This window comes from Crinia signifera, chromosome 2 (assembly GCF_055691185.1).
Source record: "Crinia signifera chromosome 2, ASM5569118v1, whole genome shotgun sequence".
Taxonomy (NCBI): domain Eukaryota; kingdom Metazoa; phylum Chordata; class Amphibia; order Anura; family Myobatrachidae; genus Crinia; species Crinia signifera.
The window spans coordinates 126,298,242-126,309,991 of NC_139218.1; the positions used below are offsets into that span (position 1 = coordinate 126,298,242).

The following is an 11,750-nucleotide window of genomic DNA, read 5'->3' on the forward strand; positions in this document are numbered from 1 at the left end:
GATGTAGAGGGCGTGCAGTGGGATGTAGAGGGTGTGTAGTGGGATGTAGGAGATGGGGACGTGCAGTGGGATGTAGGAGAAGGGTACATGCACTGGTATGTAGGGGATGTAGACGTGCAGTGTACAAGCATTTCACATGAAAAGGGTTTTAAGAACATGCCCTTTGAGTAGCTCCAACCTTTTCCCAAAGCTTGCGCCCCACTTCAAAATTCCCACTTTGACCACTAAATAAATAAATAAAAAAATATATATACATATATATATATATATATTATAAGGGCACGGTATTAAGGCTGAATCCAACGAACGGATTTTTCCCATAGGGAACTTTTCGGATGGGGGCATGGTGTTTGAGGGACTGCACCTCAAAAGTGACTGGGCGTACTGAGCTGAAATTTGGCATGTACGCGTAGAATCGTCAACCGGTGCTGCGTGCCGAATTTCAGGGCGAAATATTAAAAAATGACCAATTGGGAGCGATCTAAACTTCCAACTGTCAGTTTTTTTCTGACACTTGCGAAATGACACTTTGTCACTCATGTTAGTCTATGAGGGTTTTTTTGGGAAGGCATAACTCAGGGTAGGGGAACAATTGAGACTTGGGGTTTGTTTTATTAGGTAGATATTGTCCCAGTGGAGTGCCTTTTGGGGTTGAGGATTTTCAGATAGGTACAGTTTTTTTATAATTTAGTGAAACGTCCCCCATTATAGAGATAGGAGGTTTCAACTTGTTGCGCAGCCGCAGAAGCCACAAGGAGGGAGTATACTCAGAGTGGCTTCACTTGAGTGTACCAAGATGGCCGACTCCCGACTCCCTGCTCGCAAACTGAAATTATTTTGTGTATTAGTGGAATTAGCAGTGGTTATGAGGGTGGGTGAGGGTGTCGCTGTGTGATAATTAGCCCCCCCCCCCCCCCCCCGCAGCACCCCCATCACCCTGCAGCTTTCACCTGTCATCCGGCGGCTTCCCCCATCCCCTGCAGGGTGCAGCCTCCACCCATCCCCTGGCGGTGCCCGGGACCTGGCTGTCATGTAGCGGCCACCCGGGAGCCAGCAGTGGGGTAGCGGCCGCCCGGGAGCCAGCAGTGGGGCAGCGTCTGCCCGGGACCTGGCTGTCGTGAAGCGGCCGCCCGGGAGCCAGCAGTGAGGCAGCGTCTGCCCGGGACCTGGCTGTCGTGAAGCGGCCGCCCGGGAGCCAGCAGTGGGGCAGCGTCTGCCCGGGACCTGGCTGTCGTGAAGCGGCCGCCCGGGAGCCAGCAGTGGGGCAGCGTCTGCCCGGGACCTGGCTGTCGTGAAGCGGCCGCCCGGGAGCCAGCAGTGGGGCAGCGTCTGCCCGGGACCCAGCTTTGCGACAGTGGCTGCCCAGGAGCCGGCAGTGGGACAGCGGCCACCCGGGAGCCGGCAGTGGGACAGCGGTCACCCGGGACCTGGCTGTGCGGGAGACAGAGCTGCATGAGTGGCCACACGGAAAGTAAGTGGTGTCCCCGCTGTCACTACTTATATCCTGTATGACACTGTCCCCCTCAGTCACTCTGTTCCCCTCTGTCACTGCCCCGTGTCCTCCTCTGTCACTGTGTTCCATTGTTATTGTACTCGCTGTCCCTGAGTCTCCTTCTGTCGCTGTTGTGACTAACTTGCCCCCCCCTCTGTCACTACCCCCCATGGTCACTGTCCTCATGTCCCCCACTGTCACTGCCCGCATGTCCATCGCTGTCACTGTGCCCTCTGTCACAACCCCCTGCATCCCCTGTTGTCACTTCCCACATGTTCCTCGCTGTAGCCCTGTCAATGTCCCTTGTCCTCCTCTGTCACTGTGTTCAATTGTTATTGTACCCACTGTCCCTAAGTCCCCTTCTGTTGCTGTCGTATCCCCCCCGCGGTCACTGTCCTCAACATCCCCCGCTGTCACTGTGCCTGTTGTTACTGTCCCTGTGTCCCCCTCTGTCATTGTCCCTGCTGTCCATCCCTGCATCCCCCGTTGTCACTGTACCGCATCCCTCCCTTTCACACCCTCTCGTCCGCTGCCACCTTTCCCCCATTTGCCCGCCATCACCTCACCCCATCTCGTCTGCCGACACCTTACTCTCCCGCGCCTGCCGTCACACCACCCCCCACCACCACACCCACTCTTGCTGTCTGTCACTACACCAGCTTTCGTCCTCGCCATCACTACCGCTCTCACCTCATCACCCACCTTGTCCCACGTCACCTGACCCGTTGCCACCTCACTTTTTCTCACCTCTGGACCCATCACCTCACTCCCCCTCACCACACTGGCTCTCCCCCTTTCCTCTTTTCCGCTCTCTACCCATCCCCTTTCTCTCTCACATGATCTTCTCTCCTCCACCACCTGTCACCCTCTCTGTCCCCTGCTGTCCCTCATATTTTTCTCTCTCCCTTTGTCCCCCCCCCCCCACACACACACTTCTCATCTTTCTCTCTTCCTTCTCCTACGCAGGAGGGTCCACACCACCACCGCTGTCCTGCTCCAGCAAGGTCCTTGACTCTGCCATGGAGCTCCTCCAGCTGCTGGGTCTAGGAGGATCCTCGTTGCCACTGCCATCCTGCTCCAGCCAGGTCCATGCCGCTGCTAAACCTGTCAGTGAGTAAGCTGCACACTGCGCACACACCAGCTCTCAGACACCCCCCCATCACTGCTCTGACCTGACAGCTGCACCCCCCCCCCCACTATCACTGACCAGACAGCTGTACCCCCCCCCCCCCACCCACCCACCCATCAGTGACAGTAGAACCTCCTGACCCAGGAAAGAAGCGGTCATTTGTCAGATAGCACTTAGGTCGACAAGCATTAGGTCGACACCGTTGGGTCTACATGACTTAAGGTCGACATGGGACAAGGTCGACATGTACACTAGGTCGACATGGGGAAGGTCGACTGGTCACAAGGTCGACATGGGGTTTTTCACTGCTCTTTGAGCCGGCATGTACTGACAGGCGGTATTTCATGCCCTATCATCCACTAGTAAGATTATAATAGTGTGCCGAGCAAAGCGAGCGTTGCGAGGGGCTGCAGTTCAACTCCACCTGTGTCCATGTGTCGACATTTGGGACAAAAAACTGTGAAAAACCCCATGTCGACCTTGTGACCTGTCGACCTTCCCCATGTCGACCTAGTGCACATGTCGACCTTAAGCCATGTCGACCTTACTGCATGTCGACCCAACAGTGTCGAGCTAATGCTTGTCAACCTAAGTGCTGTCTAACATTGAATCCACACCCACCCTGCCAGCACTGACATCAGCTCTATCTATCTACACATGCCCACGCACTCATAGGGTTTAACCTGCTAATAAAACTTTTATTATGATGCCCCTGGCATCTAGTGGCTTCCTGCTTGATGCCATGGGTGTCATACTCGATTCCAAGGAGGTTTTTTGCTTGCTGCCAAGGGAGTAGCAGTCTGACAGCCGTGCAGAGAGCTGTGGGCTTCCCGGCTGTCTTCAGAGTGGGTCCGCAGATGTTTTAAATCTCGCGCCAGGCCACCAGCCAATAGGAGCTCCGGTGGCTGGTGACCTGGCGCAAGGTTTCAAACAGCCACGAACCCGCTCTGAAGACAGCTGGGGCAGCCCACCGCTTTTGCCCATCTGTCACACTGTTTCAGTACTGCCGCTACGGACCATGAAATAAAACTCCAGGGGGTAATGGACGGGCGTGTTGCCGAGACACAGCCTGGCATGCATATAGTTTCATATAGGTTCCTATAGTTTCATACACATGCCCAGCTGTGGCTTGGCAGTAGGGTGACCAACTCATCCCTTTAATCCGGGACACATATTAATTACACAGGTTCTGTGGCAGTTTAAAACCAGGTGAAATGGAGCCTTGAGGTGTGGCAGTTTAAAACCAGGTGAAAGCCAGTCACAGAACCTGTGTAATTAATATGTGTCCCGGATTAAAGCATACCTTCCAACATGACCCTCTCCAGGAGGGGCACATTTCTCTGTTTCTGGACTTCTCCCTTAATTAATGATTGCCATTACCTGTGTTGAAGCATCTTTCTTATCAATTAACCTGTATAAAACAGGTGATGGCAATCATACATTATGAGGGAAGTCCAGGAACAGAGCAATGGGTACTTGTGTACTAGCACGGCGCCCCGATAATCAGTCGCACGATTTTTTCATCGCATCGCATGCCATACATGCGATGCGACGCGATATCGCCCGATATTGTACAATGGCATAAAATTTTAAAATTGTATGCCATTGAATATGGCATACAATGCCATACAATGGGATGACATGTGATTATAAAATGTATAAGCACCCTAATGCTTAAATGCACCCCCATGCCACCCCCCAAGTATAAACGTGAACCCAAAGCGTGGCGAGCGCAGCGGTACGCGTCCTACGACCTTTTCATACCCCCACTATCCACGTCGGCGTGGAGTTGAGAATAGAAAGTGTGGCGAGCGCAGCGAGCCACCGAGCCCGAAGCGTGGCGAGCGGACGCGGATACCTGTGAAGCCCGCAAGGGGAGGCGGATACCTGTGAAGGTATCCGCCTCCCCTCGCGGGGCTCGCTGTGCTCGCCACACTTCGGGCTCGGTGGCTCGCTGCACTCGCCACACTTTCTATTCTCAACTCCACGCCGACGTGGATAGTGGAGGTATGAAAAGGTCGTAGGACGCGTACCGCCGCCACTAGCGGGCTCGCTGCGCTCGCCACGCTTCGGGTTCACGTTTATACTTGAGGGGTGGCATGGGGGTGCATTTAAGCATTTTAAGCACCCATTAGGGTGCTTTTACAATTTATAATCGCATGTCATCGCATTGTATGGCATTGTATGCCATATACAATGGCATACAATTTTAAAATTGTAAAATTGTACTATATCGGGCGATATCGCATCGCATCGCATCGCATGCGATATGGTCTGCGATGCGATGGGCGCCGTGCTAGTACACAAGTACCGAGCAATGTGTCCCTCCTGGAGAGGGTCATGTTGGGAGGTATGTTAAAGGGATGAGTTGGTCACCCTACTTGGCAGTGCAATCGTCCATTACCTGCAGGAATTTCATTTTTACCCCAGTTCCCCGACCACTCATCTAACAAGATTTAAAAAAAAGAACCACAGTTGGTGCATTTGTATTTTAGGGGTACATGAGTTGACTCATGAGGGCACGGGGCGAATTTTATTTCTATTTCATTGTTTGGGGAGATAGATATTATATATATATATATATATATATATATATATATATATATATATATATATATATATATATATATATATAATATCTAACAATGAGCACATTGTTATATATGACTGATTTAGGGTTAAAATGAGCGATAGTGTTGGAACACTGAGAAAGATTGTTACAAATTATTAGCATTTAGCAAATTTATACAGATACATGTACATTTTAGGATACTCCCTGGTGTGTGAGGCAGAGAATTTCATTTACTTTCACTTCTCACTTGGAATTAAACTATTTTTAAACTAAATAATAATAATATTATTAATAATAATAATAATAAAAAAAAAAAAAAAACAGAAGTAGGCAGAACCTGTCCACCTACTTCTGTGACATCAGAAGTTGGACAGAAGTTGGATGGACTAAAAAAAAAAAAGTTTACTGGTTAGAAGAAAAGTTGGTTAGATGTGTGGGGAACTGTTTTAGTTGGACTGTCATGTTGGAGGTTTGAAGGGTTTTGAAAAAGTTGGTCTGAAGTTGGTCTGATGTGTGGCCAGCATAATGCCGGCCACACATCAGAAAGATATCCGTGTGTACCCTGTGGCCCCCTCGGTGTGTACCCTGTGGCCCCCTCGGTGTGTACGCTGTGGCCCCCTCGGTGTGTATGCTGTGGCCCCCTCCGTGTGTATGCTGTGGCCCCCTCCGTGTGTATGCTGTGGCCCCCTCCGTGTGTACGCTGTGGCCCCCTCCGTGTGTACGCTGTGCCCCCCCCCGTGTGTACGCTGTGCCCCCCTCCATGTGAACGCTGTGCCCTTTAATATTATTATTATTATTATGTTTCCTGCCCAGACGCTGACCACCCCATGGTACCGCCGGGACTGAGGCGCTTCCACAGCCTGCGGACCACCGGGAAGGCAGAAAGAAGCCACCCTGGTCATCAGAGGAGCAGCTGCACCCAGGTAAATCCATCCCCCACTGTCCCTGTGTGTACCCTGTCCCCCACCCCACTGTCCCTGTATGTAGCCAGCGCCCCCGTGTGTACGCTGCCCCCCCAGTGCCCCCGTGTGTACGCTGTCCCCCCCAGTGCCCCCGTGTGTACGCTGTCCCCCCCCCCAGTGCCCCCGTGTGTATGCTGTCCCCCCCAGTGCCCCCGTGTGTACGCTGTCCCCCCCCAGTGCCCCCGTGTGTACGCTGTTCGCCCCCAGTGCCCCCGTGTGTACGCTGTTGGCCCCGCAGTGCCCCCCGTGTGTACGCTGTTCACCCCCCAGTGCCCCCGTGTGTACGCTGTCCGCCCCCCAGTGCCCCCGTGTGTACACTGTTCGCCCCCAGTGCCCCCGTGTGTACGCTGTTCGCCCCCCGGTGCCCCCGTGTGTACGCTGTTCGCCCCCCAGTGCCCCCGTGTGTACGCTGTTCGCCCCCCAGTGCTCCCGTGTGTACGCTGTTCGCCCCCCCAGTGCCCCCGTGTGTACGCTGTTCGCCCCCGCTTGTACGCTGTTCGCCCCCCAGTGCCCCTGCGTGTACACTGTTCGCCCCCCAGTGCCCCCGTGTGTACGCTGTTCGCCCCCCAGTGCCCCCGTGTGTACACTGTTCGTCCCCCAGTGCCCCCGTGTGTACACTGTTCGTCCCCCAGTGCCCCCATGTGTACGCTGTCTCCCCCCCAGTGCCCCCGTGTGTACGCTGTCCCCCCAGAGCCCCCGTGTGTACGCTGTCCCCACAGTGCCCCTGTGTGTACGCTGTCCCCCCAGAGCCCCTCGTGTGTACGCTGTCCCCCCCAGAGCCCCCGTGTGTACGCTGTTCGCCCCCAGTGCCCCCGTGTGTACGCTGTTGGCCCCGCAGTGCCCCCGAGTGTACGCTGTTCACCCCCCAGTGCCCCCGTGTGTACGCTGTTTGCCCCCGTGTGTACACTGTTCGCCCCCCAGTGCCCCCGTGTGTACGCTGTTTGCCCCCCGGTTCCCCCGTGTGTACGCTGTTCGCCCCCCAGTGCCCCCGTGTGTACGCTGTTCGCCCCCCAGTGCCCCCGTGTGTACGCTGTTCGCCCCCCAGTGCCCCCGTGTGTACGCTGTTCGCCCCCGCTTGTACGCTGTTTGCCCCCCAGTGCCCCCGCGTGTACGCTGTTCGCCCCCCAGTGCCCCCGTGTGTACGCTGTTCGCCCCCCAGTGCCCCCGTGTGTACACTGTTCGTCCCCCAGTGCCCCCGTGTGTACACTGTTCGTCCCCCAGTGCCCCCATGTGTACGCTGTCTCCCCCCCAGTGCCCCCATGTGTACGCTGTCTCCCCCCCAGTGCCCCCGTGTGTACGCTGTCCCCCCAGAGCCCCTGTGTGTACGCTGTCCCCACAGTGCCCCTGTGTGTACGCTGTCCCCCCAGAGCCCCTCGTGTGTACGCTGTCTCCCCCCAGTGCCCCCCGTGTGTATGCTTTTGAACCCCCCCCAGTGCCCCCCGTGTGTACGCTGTCCCCATCCCAGTGCCCCCCATGTGTACGCTGTCCCCATCCCAGTGCCCCCCGTGTGTACGCTGTCCCCATCCCAGTGCCCCCCCGTGTGTAAGCTGTCCCCCTCCCAGTGCCCCCCGTGTGTACGCTGTCCACCTCCCAGTGCCCCCCGTGTGTACGCTGTTCTCCTCCAGTGCCCCGTGTGTACATTGTGGTCCCCCCCCAGTGCCCCCATGTGTACGCTGTCATCCCCCACAGTGCCCCCGTGTGTACGCTGTCATCCCCCACAGTGCCCCCGCGTGTACGCTGTACCCCCCAGTGCCCCCCGTGTGTACGTTGTACCCCCCCCAGTGCCCCCCCGTGTGTACGTTTTACCCCCCCAGTGCCCCCCCGTGTGTACGCTGTACCCCCCAGTGCCCCCCATGTGCACGTTGTACCCCCCAGTGCCCCCCCCGTGTGTACGCTGTACCCCCCAGTGCCCCCCCGTGTACGCTGTACCCCACAGTGCCCCCGTGTGTACGCTGTGCCCCCCGTGTGTATGCTGTTCCCCCCAGTGCCCCCCCCGTTTGTACGCTGTGCCCCCCGTGTCCCCTGTGTGTATGCTGTTGCCCCTGTGTGTGTATGCTGTCCCCCCCCCAGTGCCCCCGTGTGTATACGCTGTCCCTCCTCCATTGCCCCCATGTGTACGCTGTCCCTCCCCCAGTTCCCCCCGTGTGTACGCAGTGCCCCCGTGTGTACGCAGTCCCCCCAGTGCCCCCTGTGTGTACGCTGCGCCCCCCCCAGTGCCCCCCATGTGTATGCTGTCCCCATCCCAGTGCCCCCCGTGTGTATGCTGTCCCCCTCCCAGTGCCCCCCGTGTGTATGCTGTCCCCCTCCCAGTGCCCCCCGTGTGTACGCTGTTCGGCCCCCAGTGCCCCCATGTGTACGCTGTCCCCCCAGTGCCCCCTATGTGTACACTGCCCCCCCCCGTGCCCCCTGTGTGTATGCTGTTGCCCCTGTGTGTGTATACGCTGTCCCTCCCCCAGTGCCCCCATGTGTATATGCTGTCCCTCCCCCAGTGCCCCATTGTGTACGCTGTCCCTCCCCCAGTGCCCCCCGTGTGTACGCTGTCCCTCCCCCAGTGCCCCCCGTGTGTACGCTGTCCCTCCCCCAGTGCCCCCCGTGTGTACGCAGTCCCCCCCAGTGCCCCATGTGTGTACGCTGCCCCCCCCAGTGCCCCCCATGTGTATGCTATCCCCCTCCCAGTGCCCCCCATGTGTACACTGCCCCCCCGTGCCCCCTGTGTGTATGCTGTTGCCCCTGTGTGTGTATGCTGTCCCCCCAGTGCCCCGTGTGTATACGCTGTCCCTCCTCCATTGCCCCCATGTGTACGCTGTCCCTCCCCCAGTTCCCCCCATGTGTACGCAGTGCCCCCCGAGTGTACGCAGTCCCCCCCGTGCCCCCTGTGTGTACGCTGCGCCCCCCCCCCAGTGCCCCCCATGTGTACGCTGTCCCCATCCCAGTGCCCCCCGTGTGTATGCTGTCCCCCTCCCAGTGCCCCCGTGTGTACGCTGTCCCCCTCCCGGTGCTCCCCCGTGTGTGCGCTGTACCCCCCCAGTGCCCCCATGTGTGTGCTGTACCCCTGCAGTGCCCCCGTGTGTACGCTTCCCCCCCATGTGTACACTCTGCCCCCCTGTGTGTACGCTGACCCCCCGTGTGTACGCTGACCCCCCTCAGTGCCCCCCGTGTGTACGCTGACCCCCCTCAGTGCCCCCCGTGTGTACGCTGACCCACCTCAGTGCACACCGTGTGTACGCTGTCCACCCTTAGTGCCCCCCTGTGTGTATGCTGTCCACCCTCAGTGCCCCCCGTGTGTATGCTGTGCCTCGTTGCCTCCCATGTGTACGTTGTGCCTCCTTAGTGCACCCCCCGTGTGTACGCTGTCCCCCCTCAGTGACCCCCGTGTGTACACTGTCCCCCCTCAGTGACCCCCGTGTGTACGCTGTCCCCCTCAATGCCCCCCGTGTGTACGCTGTCTCCCCTCAGTGCCCCCCGTGTGTACGCTGTCTCCCCTCAGTGCCCCCCGTGTGTATGCTGTCTCCCCTCAGTGCCCCCGTGTGTACGCTGTCTCCCCTCAGTGCCCCCGTGTGTACGCTGTCTCCCCTCAGTGCCCCCCATGTGTACGCTGTCTCCCCTCAGTGCCCCCCGTGTGTACGCTGTCTCCCCTCAGTGCCCACCGTGTGTACGCTGTCCCCCGTCTGTGCACGCTGTGCCCCTCCCGGTGCCCCCCCGTGTGTGCGCTGTACCCCCCCAGTGCCCCCATGTGTGTGCTGTACCCCTGCAGTGCCCCCATGTGTACGCTGCCCCCCCCCAGTGCCCCCCGGTTGTACACTGTCCCCCCAGTCCCCCCCCCGTGTGTACGCTCTGCCCCCTGTGTGTACGCTGACCCCCCTCAGTGCCCGCTGTGTGTACGCTGTCCACCCTCAGTGCCCCCCCTGTGTGTACGCTGTCCACCCTCAGTGCCCCCGTGTGTACGCTGTGCCCCCGTGTGTATGCAGTGCCTCGTTGCCTCCCATGTATACGTTGTGCCTCCTTAGTGCAACCCCCGTGTGTACGCTGTCCCCCCTCAGTGACCCCCGTGTGTACACTGTCCCCCTCAGTACCCCCAGTGTGTACGCTGTCTCCCCTCAGTGCCCCCCGTGTGTACGCTGTCTCCCCTCAGTGCCCCCCGTTTGTACGCTGTCCCCCCTCAGTGCCCACCGTGTGTACGCTGTCCCCCCTCAGTGCCCACCGTGTGTACGCTGTCCCCCCTCAGTGCCACGCTGTGCCCCTCCTGTGTGTACGCAGTGCCTCATTGCCTCCCGTGTGTACATTGTGCCCCCCCTGTGTGTACGCTGTCTCCCCTCAGTGCCCCCGTGTGTACGCTGTCTCCCCTCAGTGCCCCCGTGTGTACGCTGTCTCCCCTCAGTGCCCCCGTGTGTACGCTGTCTCCCCTCAGTGCCCCCCCGTGTGTACGCTGTCTCCCTTCAGTGCCCCCCGTGTGTACGCTGTCTCCCCTCAGTGCCCCCGTGTGTACGCTGTCTCCCCTCAGTGCCCCCCGTGTGTACGCTGTCTCCCCTCAGTGCCCCCCCGTGTGTAAGCTGTCTCCCCTCATTGCCCCCCGTGTGTACGCTGTCCACCCTCATTGCCCCCATGTGTACGCTGTCCACCCTCATTGCCCCCCATGTGTACGCTGTCCCCCCTCGGTGCCCACCGTGTGTACTCTGTCCACCCTCATTGCCCCCCGTGTGTACGCTGTGCCCCCCCATTTGTACGCAGTGCCTCATTGCCTCCCGTGTGTATGCAGTGCCCCTTTAGTGCATCCCCCCATGTGTACGCTGTCCCCCCTCAGTACCTCCCCGTGTGTACGCTATCGCCCCTCAGTGCCCCCCGTGTGTACGCTGTGCCCCCCGTGTGTACGTTGTGCCCCCCATGTGTACGCTGTGCCCCCCCGTGTGTACGCTGTGCCCCCCTGTGTACGCTGTGCCCCCCCGTGTGTACGCTGTGCCCCCCCGTGTGTACGCTGTGCCCCCCCGTGTGTACGCTGTGCCCCCCCCCGTGTGTACGCTGTGCCCCACCTGTGTGTATGCTGTGCCCCCTATGTGTGAGCTGTGCCCCCCCCTTCATGTTTACGCTGTGCCCCCCGTGTGTACGCATTGTTATTGTAATAATTATTATTATTATATTTCCTGCTCAGACTCTGTCCTCCCCATGCTGCCGCCGGGACTCGGTTCAGCCACTTCCACAGCCTGCAGCCCTAACAGTCTGGTGAAGCCCCGGCGTTGAGTTGCCTCTGCCACCCGGAAGACAGAAAGCAGCCACCCGGGCCATCAGAGGAGCAGCTGCACCCAGGTAAATCCATCCCCCCACTGTCCCTGTGTGTACCCTGTCCCCCATCCCCACTATCCCTGTGTGCACCATGTCCCCCCAACTGTCCCCCACACCACTATCCCTGTGCATACCCTTTCCTCCGTCACTGTCCCTGTATGTACCCTGCCTCCCCCCCCCAGTGCCCGCCATGTGTACGCTGTCCCCCCCAGTGCCCGCCGTTTGTATGCTGTCCCCCATGTGTACCGTCCCCCCTGTACTGCTGCTGCACCCAGGTAAATCCGTCCCCCCTCTGTCCCTGTGTGTACGCTGTCCCCC

At 58.8% G+C, this 11,750-nt stretch overlaps 1 long non-coding RNA gene across 1 annotated transcript; it reads left to right on the forward strand.

Moving 5' to 3' along the window:
- Nucleotides 1-2,464: 2,464 nt before the first annotated feature.
- LOC146058858 (uncharacterized) lies at nt 2,465-11,450 on the forward strand. The gene is made up of 3 exons (XR_014470009.1): nt 2,465-2,602; nt 6,007-6,116; nt 11,302-11,450. It is a non-coding gene; the product is annotated as an uncharacterized LOC146058858 (long non-coding RNA).
- Nucleotides 11,451-11,750: the final 300 nt, after the last annotated feature.